At 39.9% G+C, this 6,708-nt stretch overlaps 1 protein-coding gene across 1 annotated transcript in view; it reads right to left on the minus strand.

The window, feature by feature from the left end:
* The window catches only part of TGM4 (transglutaminase 4), an 88,937-nt gene extending 83,500 nt beyond the window's left edge, over positions 1-5,437 (minus strand). Inside the window, exon 1 of the mRNA XM_033933792.1 lies at positions 5,388-5,437. The gene's annotated coding sequence lies outside the window, so the exon portion shown is untranslated. The remainder of the gene's footprint in view (positions 1-5,387) is intronic.
* Positions 5,438-6,708: the final 1,271 nt, after the last annotated feature.

Below are 6,708 nucleotides of genomic sequence, written 5' to 3' on the forward strand. Positions count from 1 at the left end.
TTATCCAACCCAAACTAAATACCCCCACTGTCCATATCATCAACATTAATTAACCAACATCATGCAATCATCAAAACAATAAATACACTTCCACTTATAGGCATATGATGCTACTCTCCATCCGAAGAAACTTGACTCATCTCATGTAACATCTTTTGTAATCTAGAATATATTGTAATTCTTATTCTCCACCAGTTATAAATTGACTCAGTTGCTATGTAACATCTCCTGTGATACTGAATGTACTGTAATTCTTCACTATTACCTGTAATTAACACTTCTCCTGTAATGTAATTCTACTGGAAATGCCCAGATATCTTCCTTATTGTAATCCGAGGCTATGTTATATCTGCTGTATTATATATGTATTATAACTCTTCACAGTTACTTGTAATCTACTCTTCTCCTGTAATGTAAATCTACTGGAAATGTCCAGATTCATCTTCATTGTAATCCGCCTAGAACCGCAAGGCACAGGCGGAATAGAAATCCCTAATGTAATGTAATGTAATGTATTATGCCCCTCCATGGTTATAGAATACAGACTAAGTATAGTTACAAGTGTAACTACAAATTAGTGCAATTAGCCCCAATTACATTAAATTATTGATTGTTAATGCCAGTCAGCATGTACACAACTGGCAGTATTCTATAATCTGTGCACACAATTTTGCAGTATTATGAAAAAAAATTAACACATGGCCAAAAGGAGCGATATAAACCATTAGACCTCTCTGTTGTACCAAAAGAAGGGGCTACTTGAGAAAAAAGTCAGGTTTGATAGTACCCAAAAATAATAGATTGAAAATTAATGATACATTTAAATGGAAATTTTAGGTAAAAATGAAGCCCTCAACTGGAGAACTCCCAGAAAGAGCAATAAAAATTGCCTCCGCCACTATTGGGTCTTCCTAGAAACATCTGGAAAAGCCATCAGGAAGGAAGGAGTGGCCTAGTGGTTAGAGCTACAGCCTCAGCACCCTGAGGTTGTAGGTTCAAATCCCATGCTGCTCCTTGTGACCCTGGGCAAGTCACTCAATCCTCCATTGCCCCAGGTACGTTAGATAGATTGTGAGTTCGCTGGGACAGACAGACAAAAATGCTTGAGTATCTGATTGTAAACTAAGAACATATGAACTGCCATCTCAAGTCCGGTGATCCGCACACGCGGAGGCCCAGCCAGGTGTACACCTGGCATAATTTTAGTCAACCATATCCCTCTATGCCTCTCGTAAGGAGATGTGCATCTAGTTTGCTTTTAAATCCTAGAACGGTGGATTCCGCAATAACCTCCTCTGGGAGATCATTCCAAGTATCCACCACTCGTTGCGTGAAGCAGAACTTCCTGATATTTGCCTGGACTTGTCTCCCCTTAGCTTCAGTCCAGGTCCTCTTGTCCATGTCACATTGGACTTTGTAAATAATTTTTTTTTCCTGCTCTATTTTGTCGATTCCTTTTAGTATTTTGAAAATCTCGATCATATCCCCTCGCAGTCTCCTTTTCTCAAGGGAGAACAATCCCAGTCTCTTAAGTCGTTCCTCATATTCCAAGTTCTCCATACCTTTTATTAGCTTCGTTGCTTGTCTCTGCACCCTCTCCAGCAGTTTTATATCCTTCTTTAGGTCGGGAGACCAATGTTAGATACAGTATTCCAAGTGTGCTCTGACCATTACCCTATAAAGCGGCATTATAACTTTCTCCAATCTACTCGTGATTCCTTTCTTTATCATGCCTAACATTCTATTTGCTTTCTTGCTGCTGCCGCGCATTGTGCCGATGGTTTCAGGGTCTTATCTATCAGTACACCCAGGTCCTTTTCTTGTTCGCTCTTACCTAGAGTTGCACCTGACATTCTATACTCGTGTTCCATGTTCTTTCTGCCTAAATGCATTACTTTGAACTTTTCCACATTAAACTTCATCTGCCATTTCTCCACCCATTTCTCTAACTGACACAAGTCACTCTGGAGTTCCTCGCTATCCTTCTGCGATCTGATTGCCCGGCATAGCTTTGTGTCATCTGCAAACTTGAAGATCTCACTGGATGTTCCTTCTTCTAGGTCATTACTTTGATAGGCAGTATATAAATACCTATAATAAATAAAATCCAAAAAGGACTTCTCCCTATACCTAAAGTAAACTTTTAGGAAAGAAACTATCAATATTGCTACCCAAAGTCGCTATCAATGTTGCCAAGAGATTCCAGAACTAACTACCAATTCTTGTAATCTAATGAATCCAGTGTAATATCATTAGGTCTCAGCCATTTCTTCAGAGGTATAGAAAAAAAACCTCCTGTACTGAAGAAAAAAGTTCAAAGGAACTCGTAAAATTTCCACCAAAATTTCTTTTTTTTTAAATTCTTTATTGATTTTTCAGACTACAGATGCACAATAAATTTCTTAAATACTGTATAACTTTAGGAGAGACCTTAGACTCACAAAGAAAAGTCTCACATTAATACTTTCAATTCATTTCTCTCTAGTTTCCAGTTTAAAGCAAACAGCAGAAAGATATTTAACCAAATTTTATTGTCTTAACTGTATTTGAGCTGATTATTCAGCTGTTCTAAGTTTCACAGTTTTTAAATTCAGAGCAGTAATTTCTATATTGTGAAGAGTGACCTTTTCAGTCACAACTTTAACCTAAGCAGAAACAGCAAACACAGGAAACAAAGAGCCAAATATAATATAGCTAACCATATAGATTCCAAAGACATTATCTATAGTTTATGAATCAAAGTCTATTTAGTTATTTATTTTAATGTATTTATATACTATTCAATGTAAACTGCTTAGCATATAATCAGGCACTCTAAACGTTTTCCCTATCTGTCCCATTGGGTCCACAATCTAACTATGGTAACATGCTTTTATCTTCATGGATCAGCCCCTGTAGATGGCATCAGCAGGTCTGACACGAGCACGTCCAAGAGAGGTTTTTGTTACCAGCTCTGGTGCACAGATGGAAACAATTTGAATAGGTCCCTTAACCTCAGGCATGATATGTGACATGCAACCATGGGTGTACAGCTGTAGTCACATTCCTAATGGGACATGCCTAAAGGGGAATGACCCTTTAGAGCAGGGATGTCAAAGTCCCTCCTCGAGGGCTGCAATAAAGTCGGGTTTTCAGGATTTCCCCAATGAATATGCACGAGATCTATTTGCATGCACTGCTTTCATTGTATGGTAATAGATCTCATGCATATTCATTGGGAAAATCCTGAAAACCCGACTGGATTGTGGCCCTCGAGGGATTTTGACACCCCTGCTTTAGAGCCTCTTCAGAACCATGATGGAGCCACAGTGGAGCAAGAAGGCTGAATTGAACATCAGTACTTCTAAGGTACCACCTGTTTTCTTTTGAGACCTCTGTACTATAGGTAAGCATAAAACAAGGGCAAAAGTGGATCTGTCAAGTTCCAAGTTCAACAGGGACTCATGGAAATTTGTGAAGATTTTGTAATACAGTCTCTTTCTAGTCTTGCATTTGAAAAGGGTATTTAAGTTCTTGGAGCCAATCCATCCTACCTCCATCTTTGACTTCCTTTGTTATCCTAAGAGGTGAATCTTCTTTACATGGTCCTCCTCTCATCAGCAGTCCAGTTGGTTCATAGTCAGTTCTCTTAGCTAGCTCTCTAGTGAGTAAAGGGTTTCTGGACCCGAGAGCAGTCACATGCCCTGTGGTACCGGACAGCACTTGTAAGGAAATGAACCCAACATCAATCATATCTTAGAAAGGATTTTAACTCACCTCACTATGCCCTGCTCCTCCTATCCTACTGTAGCCCCACCTCATCCCCTCAGATCTCACTTTAGGCTCCCTCCAGCTAATTTTATGGTGCTACTGACAAAAATTGTGAGCAAATCTGCAGGTGTCTAACCTGATAACACCCAGTTGCTTCCTTTATAATGCATTGTAACATATTTCAACAGCAATAAACTGTTGTTTGCTACGAAGGAATTAAGATCTGGTTAATTCTTGTGAGAACCTGCATGGTATTTTCAGTTAAAGTTAGTTCGTTGAAATGGGTTTTCCCCGGATTTTGTGACATCCTATACCATAGTAGCATCTGAGTGTACATCTAGCTCAATCAGGAATCAACAGCCCTTCATCCTGGCATGTACGGTGGTACTTCAGTTTACGAGTGCACCGGTTTGCGAGTGTTTTGCAAGACGAGCAAAACATTCGCATAATCGGCGCCATGGAAACCGAGCATGGCTCTATTTACAAGCGCCCCCCCCCCATGATCCGGCACCCTCCCCCCGCTATCCGGCACCCTCCCCCCCCCCCGCGATCCGGCACCGCCCCGCCGCGATCGGGCATCCCCCCGCCGTGATTGGGCACCCCCCCGCCGCTGCTTACTGTCATCTGGGCACCGGCACCAGCATGTCTTGTGTGTTGGTGCCGGTGCATGAAGATCGGCCTCCTCTTCTTGCTGGGCCTTGAGCATCTGCGCAAGTTCACGTTCTCTCACATTTTCACATCATTATAACATGACACAAATTAGAATCTGAGTACTGTATTATTTATTTTTTTAGTATTTATACACTACTTATAGCCTAAGTAGTATGAATTCATAAAGCACGCTGTCTTGAATTTTATGTCACATCATCTCATATTTCATGGGACACCATCCTAGCTTGGCAAACCTTATCCAGATCTAAGCAGGTAGGAAGTTTCCTTGTGATCTAGCAACTCTGCCAGCTAATCTACCACTTTTGGCATGTAACTATCCAACTAAAGAGCAACCTTATTCTGGTTCTACTTAAGGGGTAGAGCTTGGACTCAGTCGCATCAGGGGTCAGCTTTTATTGCAGCAATGTACCACAGTGCATTTAAATTCGCAAATGTGTGTGTACAAAGCACAATTAGTATACATAAACTAGAAGCTTGCTTTTGTGAGCTGACATGCAAAAACAATATTAAGTAGGTAAACAGATGAAAACTTCATTACCTCTTCATCCAGCAATGAGGTATACACACAAACTGCTTCGCAAACACATTATCGTGAGAAACTTAACTGCACATTGGGAGATGCACTTAAATTGTGGGCAATAAAATTCATAAGTGAAGCACATACACATACGTTACTTTCTGGTTTCACCAGCAAGTCATTAACTTTGCCCGTTAATAAATGCATACACAAGCGATGTTAAGTGCTCTTTAGTGATTTGGCACCTGAGTCTGCTTGGCTCAAAGTTGGCATGATTTTTTTGGGATTGTATAATTCCCCAGCTCAGAAGCAGATTGAGTTACCTTGTACATACCATAAAGCTCCTTCAGTTTATTGATTAACTTTTTAAAAAAAAATCATGTTAACTCGTACACAGTAAGCATCAAGGGGAGAGCCATAGACCATGCAATTAAGGTGTAATACTCACCAATGGACTGATTTTGCTTTTAGTTCTGTTCAGATCTGCAGCCTTGCCTCTGCTCTTTTACAAGGAGCCACCCCCTTCCCCTTTTATTAACAACCTGACCTGGTTTATTGACATATGCCACTGCCAAGGGGGTGGTGTTTAGCAACAAGGAGTTACAGGAAAGAATCACGTTGGGTGTGGGGGTTTTGGTTTTTTTTTTTTTTTTTAGAAAAATGTAAATCCACCATGATGAAATATTGACTGCAGTAAATGAATCCATCAAATATTTTGACAGGCAGCCAGCAGCAATAAATACAAAATTATATCTTGATATAATAACAGTCAGGAGCATAGCACAAAAAACTGGTTGGACATGTCCAGAAGTCACCCAGCTAAATTAAACATCCCATATCAGCAGCACCCTCAAAGCAGAACTTTTTTTGTAGTAACAAAGAACTTTTATGACTGTAATGTTTAGAGAAGAGAGAATAGATTTGTTAAAAATAAAACAAACCAGAACCAACTCGCATTGTTTTAGGACAAATTATTCATATTTAAGAGTTAATGGTAATCTGTGGAATGTCACAGGTCAAACACAAGACTATATAACCAATTTTTAAACTCTCCTCCATACTCGTGGAAATAACACAAAGAAAATTATTTTTCAAAGTATTTTAGTATGTTATTGCCCCTGTTATTTGTCTTTTACGTAATCAGGAAGCGTATACTATCTGCCCAGTCTAGTGAAAAGCCTGTTTTTCTGCAGTGAGTGATTTACAACCTTCTCCCTCTCATGCATTGCCTATTACCTGGTTTGGATGAGTCTAAGCCACTGTATTCCTAGAGGGCAAGGGTCTGTAGTCAATGTTGGCCACTTCCGAGCACTGTGGTCTCAAATTCTTGGCACATAGCTACTCTCATCAGCTCATCCAGCCATGTATGCCAAAAAGAAAAAAAAAAATAAGGTAAAACCACCACAAGCAGAGCAACGTGGAAGTTCTCAGGTACAAGGATGATGCAGGGGTGTCAAAAATATATTAAAAACAAACGCTGGATTTTATAAAGCCATGATAGAGGTCTCTACCATGGGCTGGCAAATTAAATGCTCCAATGCTCATAAAATTTCTATTACCATTGGAGCATTTACCTCACCGGCCTGCGAAAGAAACCTCTACCATGGCTTTGTAAAACGGAGCCAAAATATGTAAAAATAAAACACAAGATGTGATATCCAACTGAAGCAACAAAAGCAGTGATATACAGCTGGATCCAATATGGTCCATGTTTCCGCAAACCATGAATAACACCAAGAATAACAAAGTCAACCACATTAAACCCATAT

The sequence above is a fragment of the Geotrypetes seraphini genome, chromosome 2, assembly GCF_902459505.1.
Source record: "Geotrypetes seraphini chromosome 2, aGeoSer1.1, whole genome shotgun sequence".
NCBI classification, from domain to species: Eukaryota; Metazoa; Chordata; class Amphibia; order Gymnophiona; family Dermophiidae; genus Geotrypetes; species Geotrypetes seraphini.